The 13,420-nt window shown below is 45.1% G+C and overlaps 1 protein-coding gene across 3 annotated transcripts in view; it reads right to left on the reverse strand.

Annotated features, from left to right (window-relative positions):
• The window catches only part of Myo16 (myosin XVI), a 420,999-nt gene that overhangs the window by 268,588 nt on the left and 138,991 nt on the right, over positions 1–13,420 (reverse strand). The gene's annotated exons all lie outside the window — the stretch shown is intronic.

A 13,420-nucleotide genomic window follows, 5' to 3' on the forward strand; every position in this document is an offset into this window, starting at 1 on the left:
ACAGCGAAGCATGTAAGAGACGGAAAACAGTCCCTGGGATCCCAAGGGGTTGGGGTGAGTAGTATGTCCAGTCATCCATCCTAAGGACATCCCAAATACCCTCAGCATGACAGTCTGCCATAGTGGTAAGGGGAGGGTAGCCCTACAGATGGTGAGGACAGAAGTCTAAACGTGCTGTCCCAGACCAAAGAAGAAAACTCAGTATGGGCCAGGGTGAGCATAGTGATCTAGCAGACGGTGAATAGAAAAGCTGGGAGAGCCCTCTGGAAGATTACATCATAGAGAGGAAGGAGAACTAGAAGGGAACCCCTGACGAGCTTGGGTAGGAAAGAGATAAGAAGAAGGACATGGCTAAGGATGGAGATGGCTGATTATCCACGTGGGGGACAGCTCAAGAGGAAGAAGGTCTGGAAGACTTCAGACTGGACCTCAGCAGCAGGCTGAGCCATGGGGCATGGGACGGAGAGGGGAAAGACGAGAAGGGAGAGCTGGGGAAGCTGAGAAGCCAGGGACCAAGAGAGCGGGAGGCCAAGAAAGTGGCATAGCCAAAATGGCTGAGTTCTACAGGGAAGAGCTGGAGAGTTCAGGGTGAGGGGGCAGGGTCCGCCAGGTACAGGCAGTGCTGAGAGAGTGACCACCATCCTCCTTGAAATGCTAAGGAGCCCCTTAGTGTGTACTGGTTGAGACCTAACAGTTCTTCCAATGGGCTGGGAACTATCCTTTTAAAATGTGGGGCATGCGTCAGAAACAAAGGTAAAAGGGAAGGAAATGGGGGCACACAGAAGGGTCTGTGGGTGAAATGCCCCCCCCCCCAAGCCTGTGTTTGAATTCTTAGTCCCCAGCTGTCCACACAGCCTTTAGGAGATGGGCGGGGCTTAACTGGAGGAAGTGAGTGACTGGGGGCAGGGCTTAGGTAGGGCTCCACCGCCCTTGAAACCGTGACTCAGAACCAGCCCTTCCTCCCTTAAGCTGCTCTGGCGGATAGTCTGTCATTATCTAGGGAAGGTAACCAGTGTGGCAGGCAGGGAAGTGTGCACTATGAGAGATGGCAAAACAATAAAAAAAAAAAATCAGCTAAACTAAACTGTCTAAGACTATGCAGTGATGTTTATACGATAAAGCTGCCTGTTATTAAAGACCATGTTATTGAAGGAAGCCTTCAGGTCTGGAGACATACAGAGAATGAGGGCACTCCTGACCTCCACCCCTCCTGACCTGAAGCTAGGAGCTGTGGCATCTTATTTCAGAGCTTACTGAGGTACCAGGCTGTGAGGAGGGAGGCTGTGGGGAGAAGGTGCAGGGCTGAAGCCAGCAGTCAGTACTGCATGGTAAATGGGTCTGGAAGGGAGAGGACTCTCTGATGTGGGGCTGGCCACACCCTCACCCTTGAGTTACCTAACACAGATAGGTTCCCGTTGGGTCTCAGGAAGTGCATATGTCTAGAAGTGACAGTCTGGCCTCACTTCAAACTGGATCGCAGAAGGATTTCAGTGGTTAAAAGGCAGTCTTCCTTAGAAACTTGTGAAGCCAGTGCCAGTGTGCTTGTCTCTGGCAGCAGGGACATATGGCTCTCCGTTGACATGTATGTGTGGCTGCATATCAAAGCCACCGCTGGCCTCCGGCTCCTTCAGCCTCTACTCTCATGTACTTGCTACACATTCCAAAGCCCACACTAGCATCCTGGCCCCTCTCACCTCCCCCTCCACTCTGCTAGCTCCCAGGCTGTTGTGGTCCATAAACCTACACTCAGGTACCTGTTTGATCTCTATAGAATGGCTAGTCTCTGCTGTTCTGGCCCACTTCTTTGTGCAACCAAGAAACAACCCTGGCCATGTCCAGTCTGCTTCCTATTCTCTCTGCCCTGGATTCTTCCAGATGCCCTTGGCTGTTCTTTCTTATCCATAATAAAAACCTTCCCCCTAGGCCGAGGACACCAGGACAGCACTACCCACAGAATCAAACAAGCAAGGCTCGTAGGGGCTCACAGAGACTGAAGTGACAGTCAGAGCCTGTATGGGTCTGAGCTAGGCCCTCTGCATATGCGTTATGGTTGTGCAGCTTGGTGTTCTTGTGGGACTTCTAACAGTGGGAGTAGGGATGTCTCTGATCTTCGGCCTGCTCTCGGGACCCTTTCCCTCCTACTGGGTTGCTTCGCCCAGCTTTGATATGAGGGTATGTGCCTAGTCTTTTTTTTTTTTTTTTTTTTTTGATTTTTCGAGACAGGGTTTCTCCGTAGCTTTTGGCTCCTGTCCTGGAACTAGCTCTTGTAGACCAGGCTGGCCTCAAACTCACAGAGATCCGCCTGCCTCTGCCTCCCGAGTGCTGGGATTAAAGGCGTGCGCCACCACCGCCCGGCTATGTGCCTAGTCTTATTGTAACTTGTTATGCCGTGTTTGGCTGGTATCCCTGGGAGCCTCACTCTTTACTGAAGGGAAAAAAGAAAAGGGGTGGATTTGGGAGAAAGGAGTTAGGGCAGTGGCTGGGAGGATAGAAGGAAGGGAAAACTGTGGTTGGGATGTAAGAGAGAAAGATAAGAAAAATATCTACCTCAAAACAAAACACAAATACCTTTCCCCTAATCATGGAATGATCATTTTGGTGGCTTCTTTTCTGGCCTTTCGCTTCCATCTCCCAGTATGAATTTGATGATTTCTCTAAATATTCTGAAGAGGGGGACACTGGGGTACCAAGAATATCATAGTACTTGATAGTCCTCTCCCTGTGATGCAAGTGTTCACCATTTAAAATTTTATCCCTTGCCTTTGGCTAGACTTTTCGACTCTCTACAATAAACATGGTAAATTCCCCTGGACCGTGGTCTTCTGAAAATAAGTAAGGAACGAAACTGTCTTTGAGGTGAAAGCCCAGAGCAGCTCTGGCACGGCTCCAGTATGTCTTACGTCTGCTGAACGCAAAGGTGAGAAGAAATTCAGACACTAACGATTATCTGGGGAGCGAGCTGGAGTGACATTGGGATCGATGAATGGTTGGAATATAATTAAAGGTCGGCTCTCCAATTAAAAGAAATAGTTTTACAAGGAAGCCCATTGAGAACGTGTTTCAGAGAAAAGGCCAGGGAACAGGGTCATGAGGTGAGGACAGCTGGGGAGAGGGGGGGAGAGGAGAGGGGAAGAAGGGTGTCAAGTAACACAGAAATGCAGCCTGGTTCCCTGTCATTTGAGCTGCACATCCTCGGAAGGCTTTGTGTGCAACACACGTAGGTGCTTGGTAAATGTTTATTGACTAAAGCCTTGCACTGAACCAGCCGGTGCCCCTCGCTCATTAATCATTCATTTAATTATTGTCCCCAAAGCAGTCTGCTTACTTTGTTAAATGAATGTTTGGCTGATCAGAGTCCGTACCTGCCTTGAGAAAACACAGATTTATAAACAGAGTGAAGGATTGGGAAGTTGACATTCTCTGTCCCTCAGTGTCTTGCACTGATGGCCTGCATGTATGATTTCTCTCTGGCGTCTTCAGGTACCAGCAGGTGTGTGTCACGTTCTTCCTTTGGTAAAAAGTTGTGGCTCAGGGTAAGGGCCCTTGCTGCCAAGGCTGAAGACCTGAGGTCCTTACCTGGAATACACATGGTGGAAGAAAACCCACAGCCCCAAGGTGTCCCCTGAGCACCAAACGCACACCATGGCACACTCATGTACACACACACACACACACACACACACACACAGTAACTGAACACTGGAGGAGTTTTTAAAAGAATATCCTATTCCCATTTTAATATTCCACTCAAGACATTTACACACATAAACAAAGAAACCACAAAATTTTAGTCTGGACTTCACCCTTCAGGAGGAATGTGGTTTGCGGTTCTCTCCATCCTTGCCTACCACTTCTGACTGGCTAACTACTCCTCCCAGAAACACAGCCTCCAGAGGGATTCTCTAGGCATTTCCCTCTGCCTTTCACAACAATCTCTGGTTTCCCTCCTCAACCTGGCTTCTTTTCCTCTCTCTTTGCAGCCTCCTGCTTCCCTAAAGATGGTTATAATTGGCTTACTTTTCAAGTGCTCTTTCTGTTTTTAGAGTTCATGTTTCCTGGGTTGATCTGATTTCCTGCTGGCTTCTGCTGCCTTCACATGCAGATATGATGCTGAGTTCCAGACCAGCTGCTCCTGCGCTTTCCCGGGCAGAGTCTCCACAAACCCCAGTGCTAACGTGTCCTACAAGGACACTCCTGTGCTTCTCCAGGCAGAGTCTCCCGGAACCCCAGTGCTAACATGTCCTACAAGGACACACGTGTGTTTCCCCAGGCAGTCTCCCGGAACCCCAATGCTAACATGTCTTACAAGGACACACGTGTGCTTCCCCAGGCAGTCTCCCAGAACCCCAGTGTTAACATGTCCTACAAGGACACTCGTGTGCTTCTCCAGGCAGAGTCTCCAGGAACCCCAGTGCTAACATGTTCTACAAGGGTCACATGACCCTTCTCTTACAGATTTACCGCTGGTGTTTACTTTTGTGGCAAACAACTTAAGTAACTCTTATTGTCCAATCCCCAGATCTTGAATTCACCTGTACCTCGAGTCCCTTTTGGGTTCCCCACCTGCTGTTCTCAGGTGAGAAGGCATAGATGTTCCAACAACACCAGGTGAGAGTCATGGGCTTGCACTTTGCAGGACGGATTAGCTACATTACAAAATATATATGTACACTCATGATCAGCATCCGTAGGAGGAAGGCAGGAGTTACAGGAATGGGGAACAGTGACATGCTGGGGACGAATGTGAGCCTGGAGATAATCAGTCCTCACAATCCCCAACCTGAGATCGTCCTGGTGTGAACACCTGGGAATGATGGACTAAGGTTAGGCCTGCTCGCACCTTGAAAGGAGACTGAGTCACGCTGCCAGGGACTGCCCTGCTGTGTGCAGTGGCTGTGCGGACTTCCAGTCTCGCCGACTGTATGTCTTCACTAATTGCAACTCTACAGTATTTGACCATAATTTATTATCTCTACCTATTAACCTCTATAGCGTGTATTTCCATCTGACCCACGGCACTTAACCTTTCAAAGGAATTACTCAAAGTCTTCAGGTGTTACATGAGGGACTACAAGGACATGTCTGCCAAACATTCCAGCATTCTGCTTTTGCATGGGTTCTGTGCAAGTTGAACTGCTACACTCCTCGGATTTCTCAAGCATTGCTCACCCTGGTTCTTTCACGCATCGTTCCCTAAATCTCCCTTTCAGTTTCTGAGTGACAGCGGACATTGCGTTCTTCCTGACTTGTGTTATGGCTAGTCAGTGATTTAACTGACATAACAGATTGACATGAGAACAAGACAAGATATTCAAGGTATGTAAAGGCAGAGAATACAGCAGAGCATCTGTGTGTACTGTGTATGAATGTCTGCATGTGTGTGCCTGTATTTGCACGTGTATGTCTGTTTGTGTGTATGTGTATCTCTGCATGTGTGTGAGCATGTGAGTATGTATGTGTATGTATATACATGTGTATGAATGTCCGCATGTGTGTGCCTGTATTTGCATGTGCATGTCTGCTTGTGTGTATGTATATCTCTGCATATGTGTGAGTGTGTGTGTGCATGTGGGTATGTATGTGCATGTGTGTGTATACATGTGTGTGAATGTCTGTATGTATGTCTGTATTTGCATATGTCTGTATATATATCTTTGCATGTGTGTGAGTCTGTGCATGTGTATGTGTGTACATGCATGTGTGTACGTGTGCATATGTGTGCATCTCTGTATCTCTACATGTGTGTCAGTGTGTGTGCATGTGTGTATGTTCCTCTGTGTTGTGCTTATGAAAAGAAGAGGTGGGGAGGTGATGTGGGATTCCCCTCTGTATGCTGTGATTAGCATTAATGAATAAAGAAACTGCCTTGGCCTGTGATAGGGCAGAGCTTAGGTAGGCGGGGAAGATGGAATTGAATGTTGGGAGGAAGAAGGGCAGAGTCAGGGAGACACCATGAAGCCACCTTTACCAGAGACAGACGTGCTAAAACTTTGCTGGTAAGCCACGACCTCATGGTGATGACCTTGTGGTGATACACAGATTAATGGAGATGGGTTAAATTAATATGTAAGAGTTAGCCAATAAGATGCTAGAGCTAATGGGCCAAGCAGTGATTTAATTAATACAGTTTCTGTGTGGTTATTTTGAAGATAAGCTAGCCGGGCGGCCGTGACAAACAAGTGGACCCTCTTCCTACATGCTTATATGTGTGAGTGTGTGTATATGTGTGTACATGTATGTACACATGTTTGTGTATGAACATGTGTGTGAGTGTCAGTATGTGTGCATGTTTGTGTGTGTCCACATGTACGCGTATTCTGTGGAGTAGAAATTTCCCTCATGCCCACAAAAAGGCCATTGGTATCGCGTTTACTTTTACACAGAATTCTGAGATACGTAGAGATAACTTTCTTTAGTCAGTACCAACAGCAAAAGGCTTCTGGAGGTTTTGATTCAGAGAATAAAGTGTGTAAAGTCTGCCACAGGGATTTTTGCTTGGCAGGGCCTGGCTTAAGCTTCCAAATTAAATAATTTAAAAAGGAGCAAGTTTCATTATGTCTTCATTGAACATGATAAAACAGCTAACATATAAATTACTCAACACCATATTTCTATTAATATTAAAATGCACAAATGTGGCAGATGTAATATATATAATATCAGGAAGGGAACAAGGATGTCGAGTCCTGGATGGAGACAGGATGTCATGCTGGGTTTATTAACATGCGTCCTGCTCAGGACCCCTGGATGAGCTCCATATCGAAGTAGGAAGTACCACCCTCCATGCCTGAGGGTGACCGTGACCCAGATCTGCTTCTCTAGGACAGAAGCCAGGGACTCACGTCTCCATCTGCTCCCAGGAAAGCTATTAACTATGAGGTATGTTCTACTGAGCATTCTCCCTGTGCAACATCCATGATGAACAAACGTGGGCTGCCCTCTGATCACCAAGTCCTCAGAAATAACATGCAGAGAGATGTCATTTGCACCAAAGACAGAACCTGCCCCAAGTGTATGAATCTGGGCTGTCACACAGGAGACAAGAAGTTTACCAGCACTGGGAAAACCCGAGCCTCACTCTCTGGAGGCTGACTCCAAGACCAAGGCACAGGCAGAGACCATATCCACATCCAGAGAGGTCCCTATGGCTTACAGAGATGTCCTAAGAAGTTAGAAGAGGCTAGGTAGCTCTATTTGTATGGACATCAATCTTAATCCTGGTGCCTCTATCCTCATGAGCTAAGTGTTCCCCTAAATTCCTCACAGTCTTAACCCATGACTTTGAGTGGTTGGAGTCTAAGGTGTGAATTTTAGGGGTCACATTCTTCCAGAACATACCACTGAGTCCTCAAATCATTTTGGTGTTTGAAGGATTCTCAGATGTGACATCCCCTAGGTTAGGCTCTTGTGTAGCCTCATGATTTAGTGACACATACATGACCTAAAATTTGAAAAACAGTCATAGTTTATAACTCACTTTGTCATGAAGGTAAGAGTGAGTGATGTCAGGTGACAGGTGCCTCTGAACCCCCCGTCAAGGGTGGGAAACTCGGGTTACAAAATGGAACTGTCTACAGACGACTTGAGAATAAAAATATTAATGCACTGTCAGTGAATTGGTGGCAGAATATCGCCCTCAGCCATACGCAGCCATGTGGGCACTGTGTATATTTACCTCAGAACTTCATTTGTAATGATCCCATCAGACGCTTTTGTCTCGTGGGCCATTCCAAAGTGTGCACCCGTTTCTCTAATACGTAGTATCTGCTTTTTCAATCTTGCATTTTACTTTTAATTATGTGTATGTGTGTGGATGGGTGGGCGTCTGTGCACACACGTGCACCTCACCCAGGAGGCTAGAAAAGGGCGTCAGATCCACTGAAGCTGGAGAAACAGGCAGTTGTTAGCTGCTCGACATGGATTCTGGGAACTGAACTCCGGTCCTCTGTAAGAGGAATAAGTACCCTTAACAGCGAAACCGTATCTCCTTCTACAGAATTTTGTCTCCCAAGTAGAAGTTTCTAGGAACACCTGAAGTGGATAGTGAAGGTTAAATTTGGTCCTACATTTACATCATCACTATTCTAAAAACTTACGATAATCTCTAAATCGACTGTTGTAAATTCTACCTCAGCCTCTTCATGGGAAGAAGGCACAAAAACTTGCAAACGTTTTAGCACCACCTTAAATCTGTTGCAGTAAGTGTGATTGCGACAACGTGCAGGAACCACGCTTACTTTAGAAAAGTATCCACAGCAAAGTGCTGGGGAATTTGAAGTGTCCACTTTCCTGGGCCAAGGACCCACTGTGACCATGATGCTGACCAGTCCTTGCTCCACTTCTGACCCATGCCCATCAACTTGCCTCAAGTTCAACTTGGCAATCTCTGTGTATGTGTAAATGCATGTGTGATGGGGACCCTCTTTCTCCCAATGGCTTTTGAGAGGTTGGACCAGGTTGGGCATGGCCTTGGGTACCAAAAAGGTGTGCGCCCGTCCCTTCTCACACTCTCTCTCCCTCCCTCTGTAGGCCCATATTTCTATATGATGTGGCATCCAGGCTCTAAAGCCATAGGCCCCATCCAAAGCAGCCACATAGCCCTGCAGACAAGCTGTCACTGCCCTAACGAAGGGTCAGGATGCTGTTTTGTTCCTTTCTTTGTAATTTGGAGGATACCTGATAGAGATGCTGATTCAAGCCTATGTGACAGCTAGCATACACAGCAGACAGGTAGATGTGGATGTGACTAAAAGCCATTCACTTGGTTAACTGGGAGACAGAATGCTAATGTATTTCCCCTTAATTAAGTTTTGGTATAAAGACTGTTTGGAGAATAAACGAGAGGAATTCTTCAGGATGTGAACTCAGAATATCATGACGGATCTCTGAGAATCTCCCTTCTGATTAAACCATGTGAGTCGTGTCTTTATTCTCGTCTCCTCCATGCTGGTCCAGAGAGAGATAGTTTATGTTGGGGTCTGGTAGAGAAATAAATGAGGGTCTGGGTGCTGATTCTGTTCCTGTTCCCCGTTCATGCAGAGGATTGTTATTTGTGAGTTTCCTTTAAATAAAGAACTTCTTATTACACTCAATTCTGAGCTAGTGTGGGACTACTTTACCCACATTTGCCTTTACGTGTGTGTGTGTGTGTGTGTGTTTGTAGTGGTGGTTTGAAGAGGTAAGACCCCCACAGACTCACACATATGTACCGACCCCAGCCTGGGTTCCAGGGGCACAGCTGAAGTCTTACCAGGCAGAGTGGCACACAGCCTTTCTCAGTCCCAATTGTGGATGCCCTTCCCAGGATTAGGTTGCTAGGGATGCCTCGGATGTACAGACCAGTGACTCCATCTCAGAGAACGAAGCTGTGGCTGAAGCTTTAATTACAAGCCTAAAAGTATTGGACTGAATGGCTGCAGTATAGACAGGGCTTTGTCAACACCTGCATTAGACTCCAGCTAAACTTACTCTATTTCCCTCATGGAGGAAAGAAAGATGGTAACTATATTTTACTGGAAACACAGATCTCTTAAATTATGAAGTGATGATCATCTGTAAGTTTGAGGAAGTGGGAACTATCTATGCTGCCAAAATGATTCTTAAAATATAGCCCCTAAATATGGAAAACCACACACCACTGAATTCATGTTTGGGTAAAATGTCTTAAAACATGGAAAATAGTCAGGAAATTATGTGAATTTAAACATCCCTGAAAAATAAGCAATCTAAATCTAAGCATTAAGTGTGTTCTACATACATATACACATACACACACATACACATACTTACACAGAAAATATACAATGTGAACATAGTATGAGTCCAAGTATTAGGTACGTGCTCTACACAGGCTCATACATTTACATGTGTACATGCACATGCATCCACATGCATATTCATATATACATATAGTGTATACACATAGATATGCATGTGTCTCCAACAGATACATACATATTATGTACACATACATAAACATATGTACATAACAAACATGTACCTAATATACACACATACATAACACACGCGTACATAATACACACATGCATAATACACATATATAATACTCACATGCACAATAACACATGCACACACATAATACACACACAGGGAAAGAAAATTGGAGTCGTTTTCCTGATAGGTTTTCCTTCTTTCCTTCCTTCCTTTCTTCTCTCTCCCCTCCCTTCCTTTCCCCCTTTCTTTTGTTGTATAGCCTGTGCTTTTGAAGTAACTAGTTCTTGGGATTAGAAAGAAAAAAACCACTTAAACAAAGGACATCAGAAATTAAATCCACAGAGTGGACCTTAGCAACACAAACAATTACACTTTAAGAATCGTCTTTTCCCTAAAAGTGTCTGGCTGGGACAACTCTCCCTCTTTTCTCTCAGATGCTTCTGAACTGCTGCCAATATTTATAAGAATCAACAACATGATTTAAATACCTTTATACACTTCATGTAGTTCACCTTTGAATTTATGCATTTGCATTTTAAAACCATTCTTTTTTATATGAGAAAATAATATACAAATAAAAGTATTAAGAATGTTAGCGATCCCAAGACGGAGACTGCCACACGGAACCACAACTGGTCAAACAGAGGACAGATGCTCATGAGGAGCCAACCCCGTGCCTAGTTCATGAATGCTGCTCAAGAGGGTGTGCAGAGATCTTAACAAGTGGAGGACCAGAAAGTCTGCCCTGAGATTGCATCCTGTAGAAATGATGTCACCAATGATACCTCAACAATATGGATACCCAAACCAGACCTGGACAACGATAGTATCAGGAAATATACTAACATGGACGGCAGAGATCTCACGGGCCCCACCCCTAGTAAAAGAAGTACAGTTAACTAAGGAATGCAGAGAATGGGAGTCTTCCCTGGGAAAAGTCCTCAGAGTGGCTATCCAATATCAAGTGGTCAGCACTGAAATTGCATGCACACACACATACACGTGCACACACACACGCACACAGTCACATCAGGTTGGATCTATATATTTATGTATTTATACTTATAGGTAACAATAACTTTAATTAACATAAAAGAAGCCACGAGTTTGAAAGGGAGTGAGAAGGAACATGGAGGGGTTGGAGAGAAGAAAGGAAAAGGGCAAAATGATGCAATTATATTTTAATTTAGGAGATAAATTAGACATATTTTTAAAAAGCCTGAGAAATATTTGGAAATGTTGAGTAATTATAGCTACAGGCCACATCCAGCCCATAAGCGCAGAGGCTGCTGGCAAACCCAGGGTTCCTCTTCTCAAACACACTTCACACGGGACGGGACGAAGTGTGTGGAGAGAACAGGTTTTGCTCTAGGGCGTGGTGATGACAACACTCAGGCCACACGCAGAGCTATGGACTCCTAAGGCAGCCAACAGTGCAGCCCTCAGCCTCAACAGAGAATTCTCGAGGACAGAAAGCATTTTCTATGAAGGAACTTGAAGTTTCTTATAGTTCTAAGCACACATTATTCTCCAGGGTCCCCTTGTAAATTAGCACCTGCTGCAATCCTCCAAGTCCCTTTTGCTTCTTGACAGCTGCTGGAGGGACAGTGTCACATGACAGGAACTCCTGCCAACCTTTCTGCTTTAGATCAGAACTCATTGGAACTCCCAAAGCCTAGGAGGTTCTCTGCTCCTTCCTTTCCTTTGTGTCTGGTTTAAACATAGTCCCCCTCTGTGTCCTTGGCTGCACTATGGTCCTTTCTGCTGTTTGCTGGGTGCTGGGATTACAGATATGAGCCACTGTATCTAAATAGGACTGCTTCAGATGAAAACAAACACATGATCTCCCAAAGTAGATCTACACAAACACACACATGCACACACACATACGTGCACACACACGCACATGCGTGCATGCACACACGCAATCACATCCACCTAGCGTGTCTTGCACAGATTTCTTGCTACACACCTCATGTTTCTGACATACAAAGAAGTTTAATATTTTTTGCATGACCGTTTTTCTCTACAACTCAAGGTCACACATTCTTTGAAATTAAAATGAGAACCTCCAACCTCACATCAGCATTAATTGTGTCTGCCCTCTAAGGGCCAAGGAGGGGTGGTTTGGCTACTTCCCTGTGGCCACCTCTGCCAGTTAAGAATGGCAATGACATTCGCATCTACTAAGTTATCAGGCACTATAAATAATCCTGTCTTTGTAACAGCATCATGAAATTGACTATAACCCTTGTATGATTTTTTCTTTTTTATTTAAATAACTTTTTTCATTTATTCATACCGGCCCTATGCTCTGACTAAAGCTGACTATTGGGTAGGACTTGAGTCGGCCTCATTGTGTGGCCCTGCTCTCCCAGGTTCATGCTGCCAACTGGCGCACTAAGCATTTCCCATTTGTTATTTTAAGATGAGTCCAGAGATATTTATTGTTGCCTGCCTTAAATTAAATCTATTATGATTACTTTTATGGGTTCCTTAATTTTCCAGTGTAGACGGCTGGGAATGGTCTGCTTGATCTGCTCTGTATCCCTTTGCAAAGCTTGCCTCCCTCCCTTTACAGCTAACGAAAACTCCATCTTGCAAGTCCATGCCCCTTGCCTGGATTCAGTCATCGGTTCTCAATTTAGCTGATTTGTGGGAGAAAATCCTGCCGCTGTTCTACAGTACCGCCCTGTGCTGTTTGCTGCATAAAAATAGCAAACCATTTTCATTTTAGCTTTGGCTTTTAATCTCTTTTAGCTAATGTTTTCCTAGGTTAAATTTTATTTATTTAATATCTGTTTTTGATCCATTTTTTTTTCTACTTGATTTAGGATTAAACTGCTCACCTTTCTCTAGCTAAAGTTAAACTTATAACTTTAACTTTCTTTAACTTCTTAGTGGAAAGTCAAAACTATTCATTGCTTCTCAGGAGGGCATGGGGGCATAAGCCATGGTTTAAACAAGTCCACTCTCACGACAAGGTGCGTTGGTGAAGAACGCAGGGAACATGCTGATAATTTCAGGGATGATCTAGGGTTGAGTTCAAAAAGTCAGAAGACAGACTGAGCAGATGAGCTCTCCACGCTGTAAGGAGTCCGGCAATGCCGTGTGGCATCCATTCAGGTTAAGACGATGCAAGATTTCTTTAGAAAACCATCGTTCTTCTAAACATTTGTTCTGAGGACTGGGATAAATGTCACCATTTATTGATTTCCCTCGGAAGAGGCCGTTTAACTTCAGGGTACACCAACTTCACATTGATTTCCTCTTCTGTGCAGTCTCAGAGCGACCTAAGGAATTTGCCAACGTGTAGCTGGCTCATCGTAACCACGAGCCCTTGTCTATTGATTCCTTGGGCACCAGTTTTCATGTCTAAGCTCACTCCAGTCATGGCTTACAAATGTGCAGCATTCTGGTTCAGTGTGGTCCCTGGGGAGTGTTGCCCCCGGTCCTTAGGGGTGTT

Source organism: Chionomys nivalis, chromosome 20, assembly GCF_950005125.1.
Source record: "Chionomys nivalis chromosome 20, mChiNiv1.1, whole genome shotgun sequence".
In the NCBI taxonomy this organism is placed as follows: Eukaryota; Metazoa; Chordata; class Mammalia; order Rodentia; family Cricetidae; genus Chionomys; species Chionomys nivalis.